The sequence below is a fragment of the Petaurus breviceps genome, unplaced genomic scaffold (assembly GCF_028583685.1).
Source record: "Petaurus breviceps papuanus isolate PSGF00001 unplaced genomic scaffold, PetGlider_PUasm1.0 90845, whole genome shotgun sequence".
In the NCBI taxonomy this organism is placed as follows: Eukaryota; Metazoa; Chordata; class Mammalia; order Diprotodontia; family Petauridae; genus Petaurus; species Petaurus breviceps.
In genome coordinates, this window is record NW_027187359.1 from 17,948,482 (window position 1) to 17,973,111 (window position 24,630).

A 24,630-nucleotide genomic window follows, 5' to 3' on the forward strand; every position below is an offset into this window, starting at 1 on the left:
ATTTATAGGAGCGAATCCGAATTTCAAATTACATACTAATACACCAGGACAGGTGCTCTATTCACTGTGCCACCTAGCTGCTCATCAATACAACATTCTATGTCATACAAGAATCATCAATAAAAACAAAATAGATAAGATAAACAAATTAAATAACATGAGGAAATAAAACAAGAGTCTTTGTCACCTCTTCCCAATAAACAGACCCTCACAACATCCAACAGAACTAATAATTCAGTTCACCCTTATTCCTTACTAATCCTCCCAGTATATCAGAAGAAAAATTAACTAATTTACTAATCTTGATAGTAAAAGCTTTAAAATTGAATGCCTTCTGCCTCAAGAAGTTACACAGGAATTGCTCAGCTCAGATTGAGAGTCATCAGGATTCTGTCAGACTCTTGGATTTAAGGACATTATAGGACCATTGTGCAGGCTCTATCTATCCATTTCTCCATTCTGACCAAAGTCCCCAGTTTTCCTTACTATCTCTGTTCACCTTTGTAGCTCTGATAGCCTCACACTTCTTACTTCTTTTTCCACTGCATATTATTTTCTGCTCTTTTTTGATAAAAATCATTCCTAGGCTACCCTTCCCAAATGTCTCATGTGTACTTCTTTTATTATTTTTCCCTAAGGAAGTGATTCCCCCAAGCTGGAACAAGGATTTTTGAGATTTCAACTTCCTGGAACTTTAGTCAAAGGACAACAGTTCCCCTGTTTTTTCACAATGGATTTCTAAAGGTATGCTGGAGAGCTTTATTAAGGATAGCATGTATTGCACTGACATCAAATACATTGTATGGAAAAGCTAGGATTATTCTCAGGAGAATTTATGGAGGCAGTTGTCAGAAGCAAAACAATTTTGAGGATGGACAGGGTGAAAGTGGGGGGGGCACGATGGAGCAAAATACACAGTTAGGAATTTTAACTGCAAAAAAATATAACAGAAAATTTCTCTAATAAAGTCTGTATTTAAAAAAATAAAAATAGAGAACTCTGTCAAAAATACAAAAATAAGAGAAATTCCCCAACTGATAAATTATCAAAGGATATAACAAGCACTTTTCAGAGGAAGAAGAAATCAAAGCTATCCATGGTCAAATAACAAAAAAAAAAAAGCTCTAAATTACTATAGATGAGAAAAATGCAGATTAAAACAGGTCTAAGACACCACCTCATACCTATCAAATTGGTTAATATGACAGAAAAGAAAAATGAAAAATGTTGGAAGGGATGTGGAAAAATTGAGACACTAATGTACCTTTGGTGGAGTTGTGAACTGTTTTTATCATTTGGATAGTATGCCCAATTTGGATTTATGCCCGAAGGATTATAAAACTGAATTGCCTCTAACCCAACAATGCCATTAATAATTCTATATTCTAAAAAGGAAAGAAAATAAAATAGGAAAAGGACCTATGTGATTGGTAGCAGTTCTTTTTGTGTTGATAAAGAATTGGAAATTGAGGAGATATTCATCAATTGGGGAATGGCTGAACAAGTTCTGTTGTATAATTGTGATGGAAGGCTATTATACTATAAGAAAAGATAAGCAGGATGCTTTCAGAAAAACCTAGAAAGATTTACATAAACAAAATGAGCAGAACCAGGAAAATATAGCAATATTATATTAGGATCAACTTTGAATAATTTAGTTATTTTCAGCTATACAATGATCCAAGATATTTGTGAAGGATTTGTGATGAAAGGGGTTGTCCATATCCAGAGAAAGAACTGGTGGAGCCTGAACACAGATTGAAACATGATTTTTTCTTTACTTTATTTTTCTTATTTGTTGTTCTTTCACAGTCTGACTTACATGGAAACGTGTTTTGCATGTATATCCTATGTTAAATTGCTTGTCTTCTCAATGGGGGGAGAGCGGTACAAAAGGAAGGTGATAATTTAGAGTTCAAAATTCGAAAAAAAGGTTATTTTTAACAGGTAATTGGGAGGGGGATTAAAATATTTTAAAAAATCTGAAAATTATTTCGATCAATCCAATGTGAAGTTAGCAGAATCAGGAGAACATCATATATAGTAACAGCAATATTGTATTATGATCAACTGTGAACAACTTAGTTATTCTTAGCAATACAAAAATCCAGAACAAATCTGAAGGATTTATAATGAAAAATGGTATTTACTTTCAGGGAAGAACTGATGAAACAATGCAAATAGAAGTATATTATTTTTATTTTATTTTTTCATGTTTTTTTTAATTTACATTTTCTTTCACAATCTGAACAATATGGAAAAATGTTTTGCATGGCTACACATGTAAAACCTATTTCAAATTTCCCACCTTCTCAATGAAATACATAAGGAGGAAGAGGGGGAGAAAATTTAAAAATCAAAAATAATTTAAATGAATTCTAAAATTGGTTGTTACATATAATTTAAAATATTTATATATAATTGAGATGAAATAAAAGTTAAATATAAAAATAAGACTTGGATTTTTAAATGCAAAAGAAATGGTGAATGGCTCAGTATCAATGAAGTACTGAGTTTCCTTAAAGAGTATCTCAATGTTTATCATTCTTCTCATCAACTTGGGAAAATGCCAAACATTACACTTTCATCAGATATTGATTGGATACAAAATTGGGAGCAAGAGTTAGAAAATGGATGATGGAATATGGATTTAAAAACAAGTCGAATCAAATAATTGGGCTGACTATACCCTCCCCCCACAAGATTAAATGTAAAATCTTGTATTTAAGTGCAATTATCTAACCTCACAAGTGTAACCTAAGGAAACCATAGCTATATAGAAGTTGTCTTAAAAAATGATTTGGGGCTTTTAGTGGAATTCCAAAGGGTAGGATGCCCAATAAGCATCGGCAGTATGATGTTCTAGTTTAAAACTTTTCTTTGTCAAATCTTCCTTGGATTGCATTCAGGTATAGGTCCTTTATTTCAAGAAAGCCTCAAGGAAGACAAGAAATATTTAGAAAAGGATAACAAAAATATTAAAAGACCTTAATTTCCCGTCATAAGAGGTTCAGTTGAAGGAACTTAGTGTTTAGCCTGCAGAATGCTCTGTAGGAATACATTGTATTTTTTCATGTGTTTGGAAGATTGTAGAGGAGAAATTAGATTTCTTCTGTATGGGGCCCAAATAGTAGAACCAGGGAGTAGTAAAGGGGACAATTTAGATTGTAAGAATGAGTTCAGTCTAAATGAATGGGCAGAGGTGGTATTTTGCCCTTCATTGAAAATTTCAAGTAGAAGCTGGATGAGAACTTGCCCTGTATGCTATAGTAGGAGTGCTTTTTGTTGTTTATTGGTTGGACTCACTGACCACAGGGGTTCCTTCTAGCTATAACATTTTGTGATTTTTTTTAAATTTTGGGTTCAATGTCATAACTATCTTTTTTTCCTTTATCCAACAAAGCACATAAACATAACAAATACTTTTCATTGAATTGAATTGAATACTCTGGAATGATTTTAGAGAAGATAAAGACAGATAAGTATTATAGGATAGGAAGTAAGTATAGAAAACACTGTCATGTGAGGAATAATGAAAGGGATTTTGAATGTTTGACCTTGAAAGAGAGAATAGAAGGGAAAAAATAAGAACGGTACCATTAACTTTGGGGATCATTTTGGGGGATCCTTCATCGTTAAGAGGAAAGCAAAAGAGGAATACTATACTTGAGTAGAAGGAAAGTGAAAGGTGGTACTGAGAGCCGATCCAAGCAGAGGTGACCATGAATACCCATTTCAGAAGCCTGGGAACACTGGACAGAAACAATATTATAGGATGGTATCAAATAAAATTATTGAATGTTGTGGTCAGGCCCTTTGGGGGCTTATTTTGATAAGGAACATTAGTGTGGGATTTTTTCCTACTGTGTTAAAGTCACTTTAACCCTCACAGTAGAATACAAGTATTATTCCAGAAAGCAGAAGTCACATCAGTGGCTGAAAATAATATTTAATTTCATTATAAAGGAAAATTTTCTAGTAAGTGGAATTTTCTAAAAATGAAGTGAGATACCGTCACAGATAATGAATTCCCTGTCACTATAGGTATTGCAGCAAAGGCTTAGTGACTGTAATGATTGCAGAAGGGATTCCTATACTGAATTAGGGGTTGGAGAAAATGATCTCTTGATTATTCTTTCCAAATTCTCATTCCATAATTTTATGAATTGTAGTTTCACTTCTCAGAGGATCAAACAATGTTTAATGTTGATTTATCCATTCAGAAGCACTGAAGGAAACTTCTCCCCCACTGCCATTGTCTGATGTTCTATGCCTTTTACCATTCTGTTGCAGCTGTTGACAATGGAGTAATAAGAGTTATAGTCATTTAGGTGATTGATGCAATTCAATTGATAGCCCTGTTATCAATTGTGTGTGTTCTAACCTGAGACAGACAAAGATACAGGAAAACTCATGCCATTCCATTCAGTTATATCGATCCTTAGCTACAGATTCAGTACTTCTCTAATCATTGCTGTATCTAGTATTCTCATCCCATCATTTAATTCAAGACTTTATTTCTTTTATATTTAGCACTTTGCATGGGAAAATAATTCTTTGAGGTAATTAGAAATGGATCTAATCTGTATGATTCCCCTCCCCGCTTTTTGTACCAGCCTATTCCCTCTCACAACTCCTCAAAAACCTTTCCTATTCAAAACCAAGTTATTTCTCCATGAACCTTTCAATGGTATGTGAAGGAAAAAAAATGCATTTTCTTATATTTGACATCCCCTAGATATACACGGAATTTGACTTGGACCTCCTGGTCCATCAGGGAAGTCTCTCCAATGTACTCGTTTTAAAGCAGCTGATCATTAGGAACACTATTTGAAATTAAAATCTGAGTCAATACAGCTCAGAGCTTTCCTACTAAGTACTCTCAAAAAGCAGTCTCTCAGCAGGCTGCAGCCAAGGGAGCAACAGAATTCGAGTGCAGTGAGGCTAATAGAGGGATCAGCTGCTGAAATGGAATTAAATTGAGGGTCAGGAATTAGACTTGACAGAAAGATTAATAATTCAGCTGGGGACAGCAGAGGGAATGAAAATTCTATTGGCTCTTGCTTAGCAATTGTATCATCTGCAAAAGAAATAAGAATAAAAATCAATCACACTTTGGCCCTTGATGCTTTACAAAGTGGAATACGAACTGTCTAACGGAGCCCCTGAAGTTGATACCATAGTCCCCCTGGATGGCTGCTTTCACCAGAGTTTGCCTTGGCTGATCGATTGAGCTGTCACAGGCCTCAAGTGTCAAAGGGAAAAGGGACCTCCGGGCCATTTTTTTAGGGGTTGTGGCCAAAGAAAAAGGTTGTGTTTCTTACATGGGTAGCTCTGCTGACAATAGTCTAAATGGTGACTCACCCTGCCCTCAAATGTCTGTATGGTATAATATAAAGAACATTGACACTAAAGTTAAAAGGCCTGGGTTTATTTCCTGCCTCTGTGATCTTGGGTAAGTTCTTTAAATTCCCAGATTCTCAGTTTCTTCAGTTGTAATATGAAGGATTGGGAAAAATGGCCAATGGAGCTGTAGAACTATGGTCCTGAACATCATATCTGTTGTCTACTCATTTTCGACCATAGTCCATCAGAAGAACTGCATACTCAGAATCCTGTGAAAAATAGTTCATGGTTAATGAAATTTTTTCTCCCCCTATTACTGTCCCTCCTCAGTTCTCTGCTTAAAACATCCATGATTTTTATCATTATTATTGTTCTTGTTCTTATAATTTTTAAGCATGTCTATTGGCTTTGGGCTACATTTGTGTCATTGTTTAGTTAGAATTGCGTCTTCCAGTGCTAACCACCAGCAGGGATCATCCTGCTCTACTGATGAGATATGGCAACATATTCAGCTGATACTATTAGGATAGGTAGAACAAAATCATATCTGATGTTACAGGTTCAACAATGTTTGATCCTTATCATAGTATATAGTGTGAATGGGTTTATTAGCAAGATAATTCATTGTGACGTACTGTTAAATAACATTTCCTCACCACCAAATACACACAGGCAATGAAACATAATTAGAATGAAGTTGGCATGCTAGTCCCTGCACATTTTCCCCATCCCTACCTTCTCTATCACCCTATTCTTTGCAGAGGCAACACAATGAAATGGATAGACTCCCCACTTATTCAATAATACCTGGCCCTTGCTCTCACTATTACTTTTTCCTGCAACTCCTGAACCTTTCCGTAGGAATACATGTCACAAGCAGTTATTTGCCTGCTTAGTTGCCCCCACAGTATTGAAAAATTCTCAAGTAACATTTCTTCTTTCTTATGAATAGCTACATTTGTGCCCCTCTCCAGCTCCTAGGCACAAAGTCTTTCAGTGTCTCAGGATATTCACTGGACTTTGGCTTAATTTGTCGTGTAAAGTCTGCTCTCTATCCCCAGGTATACAACTGAAGCTCTAGTAAACAAAAGTGTCTTTTCCTGTGGCCTTTATCATATTGTAAACAGACTACAAACCCTGTCCTTTACAAAATTACGTAATATTTGAGTTGGAAGGAGTATCAGGATAATTACTCCAACATGTAACTAAACAAGCATCATCCTCCCTCTTTTACCTTATGAGTGGTCATTTAGCTTTTATTTGAAGACTTGCAGTAAGGGGGTTAAACACTGTCACTTGAAACCTTGTCAAAGACTCATTCTACTAGTTTTCTCAGAATGATTGCTTAGAATTTGTAACTTCTGTTAAAAATCCATTTTTTTCCCTATATAGGATTATACTTACAAATTGTGTTAAATTTCCATCTTATCAAACAATTTTCTACAGGTTTTACTCTAGAATAGATTTTAACAAACTGAACTATACCCCTCCTTCACCAAGTCTGTGTATTTAAATGTTATTTCTTATTGGTTAGTGTTCTTCATTTCTCGTCTCTCATTTAGAAAGCACAGAGAAAGCTGTTTAAGTTCATGATTACCACCAAGAGGGTCTTGAAAGTGTAATATAACATTTCTACTCACAAATTTTCAATCTCTGTAGCAGCAATTCTTAAACTGTATGGGCTCGGGACTAAGATAAATTTTAAAAATTATTGAGGACACCCAAAAGCTATTGTTTATGTGGATTATATCTATCAATAATATCATATTAGAAATTAACACTGATAAAATTGTAAAATAGTAATTTGTTCATTATTTTAGAATAATAAATCAATCACATGTTTACATGTGTGTATGGATACATAGATAGATGGATAGATAGAAAAATAGTCATATTTTTTCAATTAAAATAGTGAGAAAACTGGCACTGTTTTAAATATTTTCAAATTTCTTTAATCATTGGGAAGGGGAAGGAAATAAGAATTTATATAGCTCTTATTGTGTACTAGGTACTTTGCTAAGTTCATTTTACAAGTAGAATCACCTGTTATCCTCCTCCAAACCTTTTCTTATAGGTACTATTAATATCCTTATTTTATATTTGAGGAAACTTAGGAAACTAGAGGTTAAGTGACTTGCCAATGGTCATGCTGTTACAAATGGTAGAAGACTAGATTAGAATTCAAGTTCCAAATGTCTGGTTTAATAGAAGACAACTGGTTTCTCATACCTGTTTCTTTGTTTAATCTGTTTTTATACTGCTTTGGTTGAAGTATATAAAGAAAATCTAGCCTTACACCAAAAATATAATCGGGAAAGTGAATTTTAATATTATTCAGAAAATACTTTTGATTTTATAGACACCTAAAAAGAGTCTCAGGGATGGACAACATGTTGATGACCAATGATTGAATTAAAGAGTTACTGTGGGACATAAGTTTTTTCCCAGTGGTCCTGTCAGAAATTTACAACCATTCTAATTAAATCTGATGACCTTTCAGTTGTAGCCTTCAACCAAGTCTTTTATTTTTGTTTTCCTGAGTACCAGAAGCAAAATGAAAATTAATTTTTGAAAATCTTTCAAAATATTGTAGACTTTTCTACAATTAACTCTGAGTGAAAAAATATTGTAGACTTTTCTACAATTAACTCTGAGTGAAAAAGTATTGTAGACTTTTCTACAATTAACTTTGAGTGAAATTAATATGATATAAAACAAACTTCTTCATTTACAAGTTCTTAGCATACTTGCCGGCACCTTTTAGGCTCTTAATAAATGCCTTTTTAATTAAAATGAATTGAAATCTTGCCATTGATCCCTCTCAAAGGAAACCCCACTTAACAGTATTGTCACTCCTTCAGCCCCCACATAACCCATTATTAACCTGTTCCTTAGTTTAATACCATCTTATGCTCACAACTAATTGATCATTTTATCCCATCTGTGAAATTTGGCCCAGAAACACTCTAGCCCTCCAAACCATTAATAATTCTATTTTATCTAATTTCTCCCATTGCTTTGGGGAAACAAATAAGTTCCTAGTCTTCTAATCATCCAATCTGGCTTGGTCATCATCTTATGCTCAAAAGACCTGGCTCATGGTAAAAGAATTGTTTCTTGTCCAAGGTTTCAGACACTTCCAAAAAACAAATCATTTGGCAAAGTGACTTTGGTGAAGGCAATGGAGGGTTAGAGAAGTTTATTGCATCCAACATAGGAGAGGTAGCCTTAAGTTCTTTGATCAATAATACTCAATAACAGGAATCAATTTTACCAATCTTTCCTAGTTCTCTAAGGTGAGTTTCAAGGGACTTAAGGTCAATCTACTTACTTTGATAATTTCAAAGATATGTTATTTTGTCTATGTAGGAACAAATTCACCAATATAGATTACAAACACTTTTATTCCTCAGTAAATGTTCTTGGAGGGTTGCTCCTTCTCCCCCCTCCCCTCCAAAAAATTCAAAATTGTGAGCCCGAGGATTACCAGATGGTAAACATCCATGAACTTTGCAACAGGAATATTTCTTACCAAGTCCATACTTAAAGTCATCTTTAGTTTATAAAGACATATCAAAACTTTTTTTTCAGTTGCTATTGTGTTCAAGAATTCAGTGACACATCTGAAGTCCAATGATTCATTGGGAAAAATGTCGGTCAAATAATATTTCTTTACTACACCTTAATTTGCACTCCTCCATTTCCTTTCTTTCTTTCTTTTGTTTTTGTTTTTATAATTTTTTTAAAACATTTATTGGGGCAGCTAAGTGATGCAGTGAATAGAGCACTGCTTCTGGAGTCAGGAGGTCTTGAGTTCAAATCCTGCCTCAGACACTTAACAGTTACTAGCCATATGAACTTGGGCAAGTCACCTAACCACAATCACCCTGCTTTCCTCCCTCCAAAAAAAAAGTAAAATAAAAAATTATTATTTGAGTTTACAATGTTCAGTTCCACGATCCCTTGACTTCCAAATTTTCTCCCTCTTCCTCTCTTACCCTTTCCCCCGCCCCGCCATGGCAGCATGTAATCTGATATAGGTTCTACAAATACCTTCACATTAAACATTAGTCAAGTTGTAAAGAAGAATTATAACCAATGGAGTAAACAACAAGAAAAAAGGAATGAAACAAACCAAAACACAAAAGGGAGAGAGAAAGTAGTTTGCTTTAATCTGCATTAAGACTCTGTAGTTCTTTCTCTGGATATGGATATCCTTTTCCATCATGCGTCTTTTGGAGTTGTCTTATAACTTTGCATTGCTGAGAGGAGCCCTGTCTATAAAGTTAGTCATCACAGATACAATGTGTCTGTAATTGTGTACAAAGTTCTCCTGGTTTTGCTTTCCTGTTACAGAAATGTAAATTTTTAAGATCTTCCTTTCCCTTAGGTTAAGTGCACCTGGAGCCTGTGATGGGAGGCTTGTTTTTCAGGAATGGCCACACCTTGGTGCTTTGTGATTTTGAAGTGGGCCAAGAGGGTTGTTACATTCTCTGAGCCAGGAGAAGGCTATATAATCCCTGATGTGGGAATTTGTTTTGGGTCTCACTTTGAGAAGTGTTGTGTGATTTGACCAGATGAGACTCTGAGCAGCCATTGAGAGCCCCCTGGCTTTGAAAACCCAGATGTTGATGCTTTCCTCTCTGGTAACTGTTGATTAGGTGTGGATGTATGTAATGGTTAGACAGTTTAGAAGCCTGTCTGGTGAAATGTTTTTCTGTCTTGTAACTTCTGTATACTCTGAAGTTTGGGGTGCTGAACCTTTTCCACTGTAATAGTAATTGAATTTAAAGATCCTCCTGTATTGGCTTGGTTTTTGGTTTGATTGTGTTAAAATCCAGAGCTTGTGAATCCCACTTGTGGGATGGACTTGTTGACCTCAAAAAAGAGAGGGCTGAACTGGGAGGGGATGGTGACTTAAATTTAGAGAGACACAAGAAAAGAGAGAGGCAGAAGAACTTTTTGGAAGCAGCACCTTGGAGGCAGAGAGAGACTGAGAAGATTGCTGAGGGCCACTTTGAATTGCCCAGGACTTTTGAGATCTGCCACCCAGAGCTGCCAAGGACTGAGAAGACATGGTTGTTTTGGTGGTATTTTGTCTGTCTGTTTTGATGTTGTTTTGCCGGATTCGTCCACTGGTGAAAGACATTGCTGTTGTTGCAGAGGTTTTGGAACCTTGCTGTTGGTTCAGAGCTCCCGAGGCTGTTCTGCAGACAGAGAGTGAATTCTGTCCACTGGTGAAGGACAGTGCTGTTATTGCAGAGGCCTTGGAACCTTGCTGTTGGTTCAGAAGCCCTGAAGAAGGATTTTCTTGTTGTATGTTTACAGAAATCCTATAAAAGGGTTTTGCTAATGTTTTCAGGGGACCTAGGATTGTTCTGCAGATAGAGAATGAATTAATGAAGACACTGGCAATGTAGCTTGTGGCCTTGCTAAACTTTGTCTCTCCAGGAACAAAGATTGCTGAGAACTTGCCTCCTGTCAAGATGAAAAAAGACCTCCATTTGGGTATTAAATGCTGTGCTTAAGCTTGTTGTAACTCTGGGGTAGATTCAATTGTGATCCAGGGGTGGGGAACTTTTGACCTTTTTGTGCTCTGTGATTGAACAAATGAATGTACTTTACTTATGATTGGAAACTAATCTCCATTTGAGAAGAGGGATTTTTGTGATGGACTGAATGAATGTAGAGCCTAGGAGTGGAGTAGTATTTAGAAGAGGGATTTTGTGATTGATTAAATGAATGTAATGTCCAAGGGCGGGGTAGTACTTGATTAAATCACACTTGGAAAATGCTGTATTTTTAATTATGCTATATTTTGATTCTCTCTGTTTTTAATTTGTCACTGAATAAAATGGAGATTTTTTGAACTAGTATTTTGAACCTTGGGAAGTTGCCTTTGCTTGGCTTTACATCCCCTGAATTAGGTAAACGATATATGATTAATTGCTTAAAGCAAGATTATTAACCCATTTTGAGTTGCTTTCCTTTAGAAAAGCACATCTAAGAAACTGTGTTGGCAGCCACCCTGGGTATGCTGGGGTGCTTGCTGCAACATCTCCTCACTCAGCATCAGTATATTTAAGTCTCTCCAGGATATTTTGAAGTTCATCTGCTACTGATTTCGTGTAGTACAATAGTATTCCATTACATTCATAATCACAACTTGTATAGTCATTCCTCAATTGATGTACATCCTCTTAATTTTTAATTCTTTTCCATCACAAAAAGAACTGCTACAAATATTTTTGTACATATGGGTTCTCCTTCTACTTGTATGATCTCTTTGCGATATAACCCTAGAAGTGGTATTGCTGAGTCAAGAGGTATACACTTTGTTTTATATATAGCCCTTTGGACAGAGATCTAAATTGTTCTCCAGAATGGCTGGATCAGTCTACAACTCCACCAACAATGCATTAGTGTTCCAATTTTTCCTCATCCTCTCCAGCATTTATCATTTTCCTGCTTTGTCATGTTAACCATTCTGACCCGTGACATGTGGTATATCAGAGATGTTTTGATTTGCATTTTTCTAATCAATAGTGATTTAGAGCATTTTTTCATATGCTTATAGATGTCTTTTCTTTCTTCCTCTAAAAATTGCCTGTTCTTGTCCTTTGACCATTTATCAGTTGGAAAATGACATGTATCCTTATAAACATGACTCAGTTCTCTGTATATCTGAGAAACAATTCCTCCATTTTCTATGGCCAATTAAATACTATTATGATGTAATATACTGGAAAAAACATTAGTTTGAACTCAGAAAGCTCAGCTTCAAATCCAAGCTATGCACAACTGTGTGACCTTAAACTGGCAATTTAACTACTTTGAGCTATAGTTTACTCATTTGGGGGGGGGGGGAAACATCTTTAGTAGTAGATGTAACCCAAAATGCTTTCTAGATTTAAAACTATGATCCTATGACAATTGTCTACACAATACATCTATTGGCTTATATGATAATTCTGGGAAACATAATTGTCACTAATTATAATACCTGTAGCAACTTCATCTCTAGGAAATTTGGATTCAAAAGATTATTTTAGCAATTTAGCAAAAATAATTAAGGCATTGTGTTTTGCAATTGGGGATTTAGAGACAAAGTGAAAAAATACATGCCCACAAAGATAACTCGATTGGACTAGAAACTATGCCAGATAATGTATGTAAAGTGATTTTTAAACTTTAAAATTTTATATCAAACTTTTTTTTTTTAATCTCATATAATATCTATGAACAGTGTACCTGTTCGTAACTACTGGCCATTAGCCCTAATTTTCACTTACACTTAATATATCATGTTGCTTAAATATATGGCCTTGTAATCCCTTTACCATAATTAAGCTATAATAAGAGTTTGATGCAAAAAAATAAGACCAATGTTCAGAAAATGAGAATATATAACCCTAATTCATAACCTTTGCTATTAATATTTTAAGAAGCCCATTTGAAAATATCAAATGTTCAGAATATGCAGAAATAGTTTCATGAAACATGAAATACCAATGAAAATAGTGTCAAGTATATAATTGTTTTAGAACCCTTTAAAAAAAACTAATGTCAATATTTGGCATAAATATTCTCTGCATTGTACATATCTACCATTATATTAAATAACAAAGTCAAGCTTGTTAGCAGTGCGACATACATGTCTTTGATTATAAATGACCTTGGAACCATTATAAACTTTGTAAAAATTAGTCCTGTGCTTTCCTTGGTGTAGGTGTTTCCAGTGAGAAAACTCTGAAGATCAGAATCTCCACTGTGAATTTTAGTTTTAAAGAACTGCCTGGGGCCACTGAGAGGTTAACTGGCTTTCCAAGAAGCACTAAGCCAGTGTATGTTACATTCTAACAGGTAGAGGAAAAATATTAACTCATTCCATCCTGAGTTTAAGAGCATCTCTCTATTCACTAGGCCCCAAAATGCCTTTCAACTATACCTCAAAAAAAATTGTTTTTTGTGTGAATAACTATGAATAAATGAATAAACTTGAATAGATACAACCAAAAAAAATCATTTGACTTAGAAATCCACAGAAATATTTTTCAATCAGACATATCTTTTCTTAAGATTAGATATTCCCCATGGAACATACTGTGGTTTTTCTTTAAACAAGTTGGTAACATTTGCCCTGAACATTTTCAGAAAACAATATATTTTCCATGTTATTTAAAACAGGGTATTGAAGTCTCAAATAACCAATATTACAAATGCTTTAGAATATTCTAAAATTTTGTAAGATAAAAAGTTCACTACCTCTTGATTCTGTCTATGATGAAGTGGGATGTTCTTCATTCTGGATGAAAGTACAAGCAAGACATTTAAATTTTTATCACAAAATAGCAACTTTGCTCCCTTTGAATTCAGTGAAGAGTCTGAAGGTCAGAAGAGTATTGCTTTTGACCAAAAGCTATTAGTAGCCAAACTCATTAAGGAAATTCATTGTTATTTCAACACACAGACACACAAACACACACACAGAAATATACACACTTAAAATTGGGACAGAATACTGGCTCTCTGAATATTAGAATAGATAACATGTTTATACTTGATTTCACATAAAGGAATCACTAGTCAACAATATCATTTTATATTTTATTTGCATAACCTAAAATATCTTTACTTGATGATTTTTGAAGTAATTAAAAAATCAAGACTAATAATAGTTCATATTTTCCATTTCCTGTAAAAGGGAAATGGGTAAATTTGTCTATGATATCTGTGGTTGAGAACCAAAATAATTTCCCTTTTCTGTTTCTGATCTAGTAGAAACACCAATTGAAATTATCCTCCAAGAAACTTATGGGTTGTCCTTAGATTAAAATAGAATTGATTAAGTCCTTTAGCTAAAGTATTTCATGGAGAGGTTAGAAAAGTTCAAGAAATTCATTTATGTTTGCTTCTCATTATGACAATAGACATAGTTTGGAAGCCAGTTATCATAAAGGCTTTTGGAAACTCAGAAAAAAAATAAGATTGCCCCAGTAATATAGGCTACTGTGATAATTTTTAGTTAATGTAGATCAGTTGGGAAAAAAATAATAATTTAAAACATATACTGTCAGATATTTTTTAAAAAGTCAATCGTGAAGCTTAATTCCTAGCTGAGAGTTGACAAGTTTTGATGATGCTTTTTACTTTGTGTCAAAATTCATTTTTGAGTCACAAACACATATGTATGTATTCCTCTCTTACCCCCACCCCAAATGTATACAATCTGGTAAGTCTTTCCTTGTTATAAAGATTAAAAAGAGAAAAACCTAATTCCACAAAACCAAGGAATTCCTCAACCATGCCTGACAATATATACAACACTTCACCTGAAGTAGAACCTTTAATAAATACCATTTTTGAAGTAGATTTTTTACTCATTACATTTATTTGTTCTTTGTCTCTCACTCTTCTCTTGACACATTTTCATCCTTCTGGTCCAACTTCTTTAATACTTAATTTTTGGCTTCTGTTATGTTCCTGAGCTCTTCTCAGAAGTATATGTGTTGCCAAAGATCCTGTCCTCAAGTCTCTTCTGTTCTTTCTCCACTCTCTTTGTTTTGATGATATCATCTATTGCCATGGATAATTCCATAATTGTCTTTAGGTAGGTGACTGCAAAATCCATAATCAGATTATTAATATGTCTCTGAAACTTGAATTATATATTTCCAACTGCCTGCTTAATATATCTACTTGGATATCTAAGCAGTACCAATTTGAGATATGAAAAACAAAGAAACTACCTTCCTCTTATCCCTATAAAAAATTGCCTTCCACCAATATTTCTCATTTCTGCTGATAGCAAAACCATACAGCTTGAACATTAGAGTTCTTATTAAATTCTTCCCTGTCTTTTATTTCACAAGTAAGTTCCTATGTCCTCACAATTAGGAATTTTAAATATTTTTTCATGATTGTCCTATTTAAAGTGCCCTTGCCTGATTTCTTATTTTTTCAATTAACAAAGACTGTTTAAGCACTTATTAAAGACTAGGCATTGTCTTAAGCACTGGGGAAAAATGGAAAAGGAAACCATTCTTGTTACCAAGAAACCAACATTCTCATCGAGGAAATAACAGATGAATACAAGGTAGATGCAAGGCAACATTAAAGTAAAAAGTAGTAGTAGTTGGAGCATCCTAGAAACAAAAAGAAATGAAGCATTCCCAGGCCTAATTGAAAAATTATCTTTCCTTTTTCAGATTTCTTATGATACTTGACCTAGATCTATTATATACATTCATCACTTGTGTCCATATCTCCTTTCCTTCTCCCTAAATGTTCTAATTTATGAGATATGTCTGTAACCTTTGTTTCCCTAGTTCCTCCAGCAAAGCACTTTTCCATTGGAAATACTAGCATAGTATTTACTGAATTAAATTACTCTTAACAAGAGTAATTAGTAATTAGTTCCTGCTTGAGAGTTGACAAGTTTTTTTGATGAATTTTGCTTTTTTGTCAAATGCATTTCTGTATCTTATGAATATACTCTTCTCTTATCCCCCTCAAATATACATTCTGGTGAGACTTTCCTTGTAGTAAATGTGAAAAAACAAAGAAAAAATCCAATTCTATAAGATTAAGGAATACCTCAACCATGCCTGATAGCATGTGTACTTCACATGAAGTAAAATAATAAATACAAATTCTGAAGCTGTTATTAGTGCAGGTAGGAAAATTACCCCCATTTTAAATGGACACAGTCTTTTCAGATATGTCATTATATTTTAACTATAATGAGTTGTAACCCCCATTCCAAAGTTCATTGGAATGAAAATCTTTCCTCATTGATAGAGATGACTACTTTGCCCCTTATGCCAGGAGACAAGATTGGAAAGAGGAGAAGACATGAAGTCTCTTCACACTCTACAGTTTTTTTTTTCCCAAAAAAATTATCTTCTAGTCTTTTCTAGTTCTCTTCCAGCTTCTAGTTGCTTAGGGCCCTGTAGCTTGGTTGTTTCTATATAACAGATTCAAGAAGAGAGATGGATGATCCCAAAATATTTTGTGAGAAAATAGCAGTCTCCATCCCAAAGTCTGTAGGAATAGCCTGTCTAGCTTCCCTTTCAAAATCAGAATTAGAAAAAGTAGGATGCTAAGTGACTAGAAGCTGGAAGAGAATTCAAGGAAGATTCAAAGACAACTTGAAGAAAACCAAGATCTCTCTCTCTCTTCTCTGTCTCTCTTTCTCTCTCTCTGTCTCTCTCTTTGTCTCTCTCTCTCTGTCTCTCTCTCTCTCTCTCTCTCTCTCTCTCTCTCTCTCTCTCTCTCTCTCTCTCTCTCTCTCTCTCTCTCTCTCTCTCTCTCTGTCTCTCTCTCTTTTTCTCCCTCTCCTCTTTTCTCTCTCCCTCTCTTCATCCTTCTTAGGAGACACAGCATTCATCTCTAACAATGAGCAGATTCCCATGCCAATTGATTTTGGCAATTAAGTTACAGAATAATTCACAAATAACTAATAAAAATCATAAATTCTGAATATTAGAAATTATTCCTCCATCTTGCCCTACAAGAAAGTAAAGTGGGGGCTTGGGAGGGATATAAGAGACCGCAGATTGGGGGAAGGGGTATTCAGTATGCTTGCCATCTTAGGGTAGGGGGTAGGGGAGATATGGAAAAAAATCTGCAACTCAAAATGTTTGGAAAATGAATGTTGAAAACTTAAAAAAAAATTTAAAAAGGAGAAATTATTCCCAAGAGAATGGGGAAAAAAGGAACAAAATAATTAAGCAAACTATTTATTCATCTGTTACCTTAGGTCCAGGGCAGAGTTTTGATAGAGAGAATCAAGATGAGAAAGGTGGAAGTGGATCCATACTATGTAATAATTCCTCATTTATAAAGAACAGCAGGGTTTAACAAAACAAAGCACTTTGATTAGTGAAAACATTGCTATCTCTACATAATACATTATTAAACTGAAAGGAATTTAAGTAATTCAGCCAGAGTCAGATAGCTAGTTAGCATTAGAGCTGGAACTTAACTTAAGATATCCTGACATGAGTGAATGAATGAAAAAAAAAATGAAGAATCTCTAAAGGGTCAAGAATGTGCTAATGGGTAGGGGTACAAATACAAAGGGAAAGCTTTTTCTTATCCTTAAGGAGGGAAAACAGACAATGGGACTGGTTAGTTTGGAAACCTACAGGGCTGATAAATGATAACATAAGAGAATGGGAAGGGATTGGTACATTGCTTTCTGGGACAATGGCAGGGTTGATTTGATTATAGTTATAAAATTTGAAAGGGTGTGTAGGGTACTTCAAGAGTTATAGTAGTTCATGAGATTGGGAGTACAATGATACATAGCTAAATCTAATCCTAGATATAATGTGTAACCTATATAGTCATTTCTCAGGGTCCGAGTTCAGTGCTATAAAGGTCTTTATTTTTAATATTATTGGCTTGGTGGCTGATAAGATGGCTGATAGGGAAATGGATTTGAAACCAGTTTTCTTTCCATTACAACACAGTCTCTAATGACTAAAATGAGGGCCTGGAAAGTCCATAAGCAAGATGACTATACTGTACCTTCAGGTTAATATCCTACACTGAGTCACTTGAAGAAATTGCCACTGTTAGAGCCACTAAAGTTCTACTTGGAGGTTCTCTTCCCTCTTCCCAACTCCTCCCACATTGTGTATAATATAGTAAGGGGAATTTTGAGAAATCTGTGTTATGTACTCTGGTCTTTGCAGAGCAGCAGAGAATACTTTGCATCATTGGGTGGCCACCTAGGATTTTCTTGTGTTGACATAATGAAAGAGAAGTCAAAGAAGAAACAGATTTGTAGAATTTATGTGTCCTATGTCCATGGTTGTCTATACCATCAGTCAACTTAAGGATGGTTAATGATGTCTCAACAAATTATTAAAATCATGTCTTGTTAGCTGGAAATGCCTGATTATTCATCTATTTAATGTCATGGTGTCTCAAAACTATTTCTATGGTCCCATTAGTAAAAAAAAAAAATCATATACACAATCCTGCTTAAATTACCAAGCAATACTAAAGACTCACTAATAATAGGTTTCATTATATCTGGGAATAACTACATACTCAAGTTTACATCAATATGCATGTATACTTTTATGTTGTGCAATTTGGCTTACCATTAATCATGTTCATCATAAATTTCAAACTGAAGGACATCGGTTGCCAAGATAATTAAACTTAGTATTAGGGAGGGGTATTTCACTATGGTTTGAAGAATGGTGGCAGTGTTCTGGCATTGCATTGTAAGAGAATATCTGCTCTTATAAGAGAGTGTTCACTCCTAATTAAGAAATTCTCTTTCCAACTAATAGGACCAAACTTTGAAACCAAGAGGCACTGTGCTTAATTCCCTTTGTTTTTTTCCTGATGAATCTGTCCCTGGGACACCTTAAAATAAATTAAATCTAAATTCAAATTATTGGAGGTGGCCACGTGGTGCAGTGAATAAGAGTGCTGGCCCTGGAGTCGGGAGACCTGGGATCAATTCTGTCTTCAGATACTCAACACCCACACAAAATAATGGACGTGTAACCTTGAGCAAGTTACTTAATCCCAATTGCTTTAAAAAAAATTAAAAAATGAATAAATTCAAATTATTTAGAAGCAGAGTTTTCCTGAAGTCTCTTGAACAAAATGAAAAGATAGCAAACCACAGAAACTCAGGGTTAGATGGTATCAGAGAGATTTATCAGTCTTAAATTGTACTTATTCTACTATATCTCAGTCACCATTGCATTGAAGAAGGATATATGTACTGCAAATTAAGAATGGATCACTACTGAAAAAGCATGGATAACTGCAATTCTATAGGTTTCATAGACAAGAAGCTATTTTTTTTGTGCTGTTGTCCCCCAAATGTAAGTTACATTTGCCATGTGCAATCCAGTATGTGTTTGTTACTTAGTTTATTCAGATCTGAAGGTGATATGAAAATAGGATAAAGCATTTCCCACAGGAGATATTGTTTATTGTCATCTGTCTATAAGATCACCACTGGAACTTTTCTCCATCTTTATTGTGAAACATATATAATAGGAAATGATTGGCATATGAGAAATCTGTTTTAGGAGTGATTTTACACACAATAACAAAGAACTCTTTTCCCACGTGATAGCATTTTTTTTCTAATTATATGTAAAAAAGTTTCCAACATTCATTTTTGTGAGATTTGGGGTTCAGAATTTTTTCCCTCATTCCCTTCCCTCTCTGCTCCCCAAGACTGCAAGAAAACTGCTATAGGTTAAAAATATACAATCATGTTAAACATATTTCCAAATTAGTCATGTTGTGAAAAAATAAGAACAAAAGGGAATCACCACAAGAAAAAAGTTAAAATAGTATGCCTCAATCTGCATTCAGATTGCATAGTTTTTTCTCTGGATGTGGATAGCATTTCCATCAAGAGTCTTAAAATTGTCTTGTGTCATTATGTTGCTAAGAAGAGCCAAGTCTATCATAGCTGATTATTACATAATGTTCCTATTACTGTGTACAATATTCTCCAGGTTCTACTCATTTCATTCATAATCATTTCATCTAAGTATTTCCAGGTTTTTCAGAAATCCACCTGCTTATCATTTTTCATGGCATAATAGTATCCATTACATTCATATACAACTTGTTCAACCATTCTCCAATTGATTGGCATCCTTGAAATATCCAATACTTTGCCACCACAAAAAGAACCACTATAAATGTTTTTTGTACATGTAGGTCCTTTTTACTCTTTATGATCTCTTTAGGGTACAGGCCCAGAAGTGGTATTGCTGGATCAAAGAGTTGACACAGTTTTATATTCCTTTGGGCATAGTTCCAAACTGCTCTCAAAAATGATTGGTTGGAGGGGCGTCTAGGTGGCACAGTGAAAAGAGCACTGGCCCTGGAGTAAAGAGGACCTCAGTTCAAATCCGGCCTCAGGCACTTGACACATGTACTAGCCATGTGACTTTGGGCAAGTCTCTTAACCCCAGTTGCCCTCCAAAAAGCAAAAAAGAAAATGGTTGGTTGGATCAGTTCACATCTGCTCCAATGATGAATTTTTCTTTCTTCCAGTTTTCCCACAACTTTCCAAAATTTATCATTCTCCTTTTCTGTCATATACCATAGATGGTAGCTCAGAGTTGTTTTAGTCTGCATTTCTTTGATCAATAGCTTTTTAGAGCATTTTTAATATGACTACAGATATCTTTGATTTCTTCCTCTGAAAACTGCCTATTCAAATCCTTTGACCATTTATGAATTGGGGAATGATTTGTATTCTTATTAATTTTATTCATTTATCTATATGTTTGAGAAATAAGGCCCTTATCAGAAGTCATTATCTTTTACTTGAAAATTCTAATTTTTAAAGAATTATTTTCTCCACTTAGCTTTTTTTCTTCCTTTTCCATTTTGCCTATTCTATTTTTTAAGTCGTTGTTGTCTTCAGTGGATTTTTTTTTCCATTTGGTCAATTGTATTTTTTGAGAAATTATTTTAAAAAAATTGTTTTCACTTAACATTGTTTCCAAGGAAATCTGGAGATATCTCAGACATTTTCTTGCCTTTTCTCAGTTATCTTGACTTTGCCCTCTCCAGCACAACAATGAGTTCTTGTAGGATTTTGGTATAATCTGAGGAGGGATCCTTATTGTCTAAAAAGGAAATGCATTACATGGTAAGGAGATGGCTTTTTTTGTCATCATTTGAATTGACATTAGTTGAGATGAGATAAAAAATAAAAGCAACTCTTTTGTCACAATAAAAAATTTTACATCTCTCCTTATTCCCCTGCCATATTTTTTTACAGCCTTATCTTTTGATTAATCCTGGAATTTAATACAAATATATCTGACTTGCTAGTTTATTAAATGGAATATCAGTGGATGCATTCTAGATAGAACAATTAATATTCTATACAATAAATTTTTTGTAAACAAATTATTGTGCCAAATTGTAATGGGAATGTAAATTTAAAGATCTTCCCTGCCCCTAGGCTAGAGTGTGCCTGGAACCTGGGGTGGGAGGCTTGTTTTTCAGTAGATACATCTTGATTGGGCAGTGAGTCAATAAAGTTGTATTTCTCTGAGCCAGGAGAAGGCTATATAAGCCCTGATGTGTAGCTTTGTTTTGGGGCTCACTTTGAGAAGTGTTCTGTGATTTGACCAGATGAAACTCTGAGAAGCTGTTGTCCAGAGCCCCCCAACTTTGAAACCTAGATATTGTTTGGTATGGATGTAATGGTTGGACAGTTTGAAATCTGTCTATTTGATCTGTTTCTGTCTTGATAATTCTGTCTGTATATTCTGAAGTTCGGGGTGCTGACCTCTTTCCCCTGAACTAGGTAAACGATACATGTTTGACTGATTAAAGTAAGCTTGTTAACCCATTTTGAATTGCTATCCTTTATCAAAGAAGATCCATGAACCTGTGGTGGCATCAACCCTGGGGATGCTGGGGTGCTTGCCGTTAAACAAATGGTCTGGTTTTATTGAAATTCCAATTTTATATATGACAAGTTTGGAGAAAATTAATGGTATGAAAATTAAAGCACTTTCTGCTTGATTTTTAAAATAAATTCATTGTTTATTTATTTTTAACATTTTTTTCTTTTTTAACTTTGATTCCAAAATTTTCTCACTCCCTCTCCTCCCCTACCTACTTAGAAGGTAAACAAAATATCTCATGTATGCATGTGAAAATATACAAAACATAATCCAATATAAATCATATCACAAAAAATCCAAAATAAATAAAACAAGAAAATTATATCTCAATTTGCACTCAGTTCATCAATTCTCTCAAAAAAGGTGGATTATTATTATTTTTTCATCATGAGTCCTTTGGAATTCATACATCATTGTAATGATTGGAGTAGCCATATCTTTCAGAGTGATCATCAATACAACACCTCAGTTACTATGTACATGGATACCCTGGTTTTTCTCACTTCACGTTGCATCCATGCATATAGATCTAGTCATGTGTTATTTTTTTAAATTTTGAAACCATCCCCCTCATCATTTTCTATAGCACAATAATACTTCATCACATTTCTATGCAACAACTTGTTCTGTTATTCAAAATCTCCTCAATTTCCATTTTTTTTTACTAACACAAAATAAAGGTATAATAGATATTTTGTTTGTATAGGTCTTTTGTTTTTTTTTTTCTTTTATCTCTTTGGTGTAAAACCTAGTAGTGGTATTACAGAATAGTCACAAAGGATATATAGTTTTACAGCTCTTTGAACCTAATTCCTAATTGTGCTCCAGAAGGTTTGGACAAGTTCTCAAGTATATCAGCATCTTATTAGTGTAGCTATTTTCCCCCATTCCCTCCAGCATTTGTCATTTATGATAGGTGTGAAGTGGTACCTCAGAGATGTTTCAATTTCCATTTCTTTAAGCAGTAGTAATTTAGAGCATTTTTTCATACAACTATAGATATTTTTGATTTCTTCTTTTGAAACCTTCCTGTTTATGCCTTTGGCCATTTATGAATTAAAGAATTGTTCATATTTTTATATATTCCATTCATTTCCCTGTATATTTAAGAAATGATGTCTTTTTTCAGAGAAGCTTGCTGTAAAAGTTTTTGATATTTCTTTATTGCATGTTACCTTTCAGCAAATTGTAGTTTCCCTGATTATCTCTTTTAATTTGGTCAATATGCTTTGGCTTTGGTGGAGACTGTGGTTGCTACCCCAGTCTTTTTATTTCAGCTCAGTGCAATAGAATTTACTTCAGTCCCTTATTTTAATTCTGTGTGGATGATTCTATATCTATGTCTCTTTTAAACAAAATTTGTTGGATTCTGGTTTTCAATCAATTCTGCTAAGTGTTTCCATGTTATCGATTATTCTAATATTTCCTCATTGACCTGGCAGCTCTGGTTTTTGCCTATAATATAACTAGGAGTTTGCATTTCAGGAGGTGATTGATGGATTTTTTTTCAATGTGTATTTTACCTCTGCATTTAAGATACAAGAGCAATTTTCCTTTATAATATATTGAAATATGATGTCCAGGCTCTTTTTTATCATGGCTTTGAGGTAGTCTACTAATTTTTAAACTATTTCTCCTACACATTTTTTTCAGGTTAGTTGTTTTCCAAACAGATTTTCCACATTTTCTTCTATTTTTTTTCATTCTTTTGACTTTATTTTATTTTCCTCAATGCTGCTGCTGTCACTAGTTTCCACTTGCTCAATTCTAATTTTTAAGGAAATATTTTCTTTATATGAGCTTTTGTACTGTTTTCCACATTTGGTCAGTTCTGCTTTTTCAGGAGGTATTCTTCAATGAATTTTTGTGCCCTTTTAACCATTAGGCCAATTTTTTTTTTCAAAATGTTATTTTCTTCAGAATTTTTGTGACTCTTTTACCAAGCTGATAGTTCCCTTTTCATACTTTTCTTGAATCTTTACCATTTATTTTCCCAATTTTTCTCTCAACCACTTTTAGTTCTGATTTTAATTCTTCTGGGAAATCTTATTAGGCTTGAGTTCAATTAGCATTTTTCTCTGGTGCTTTGCCTGTATCTATTTTCCATTTTGTTCTATTCTTCTGAGTTTATGTCTTAGTCTTCCCTGCCAGCAACGTAGCTTTTTATGGTTAAATAATTTCTTGTTGTTTGCTCATTTTTATAAATGATTTCGTGACATTGAATTTTATGTTAAGTTTGTGCTTTATTCACCTTGTGGCAATGGTACACTATCCCAAGCTTGAGATTTTTGTACTTCAGGTTTCATAGTCATTTCTGAGGGTCTGCAAGTTTTTGGTACAGGGATATGTATAATTACTGTTCCCCTGATCCACCATCTGGTCTTTACCCAAAATGCTTCCCCACAGTCTTAAACATTAGCTGTCCTCTTGGACCTGAAACTGTGATGAGAATCCATGCTCTCTTGAAGCCAGAGGTATAAGTGGTCCTCTTGCCCTTGTAACTGTGATCAGGGTCCCTTCTATCTTGTGACTGATCAAAAGCACTACTTTCTACATTTGAACAGTGACCCAGAATTGCTTATGGGCAATAGAGTTGACGGTCAGCATGAGATATACCCATTGGCAAAAAAAGAAAATGTAATCTCTTTCTGACCAGTAATCAGGACACTCCTCTCCTCCTCCCCTTACTATCTCTGGACTGATTGTTTCTGAAACTTCTGTGGCTGTTGTAGCTGCTGCGACAGCCCTTCATTGCTGTTGATACTACATGTGCTACGATCCAGGTTTCCCACCCTCACATCATCCCTGCTCACTTCCTAAGTTGCCTTAGACTGGAAAGATGTCTCACTCATAGTTTGTG

At 34.5% G+C, this 24,630-nt stretch overlaps 1 long non-coding RNA gene across 1 annotated transcript; it reads left to right on the forward strand.

The window, feature by feature from the left end:
* Nucleotides 1-6: 6 nt before the first annotated feature.
* Nucleotides 7-13,368, forward strand: LOC138149191 (uncharacterized). Its single transcript, XR_011165255.1, has 2 exons — nucleotides 7-744; nucleotides 13,076-13,368. It is a non-coding gene; the product is annotated as an uncharacterized lncRNA (long non-coding RNA).
* The last annotated feature ends 11,262 nt before the right edge of the window (nucleotides 13,369-24,630 follow it).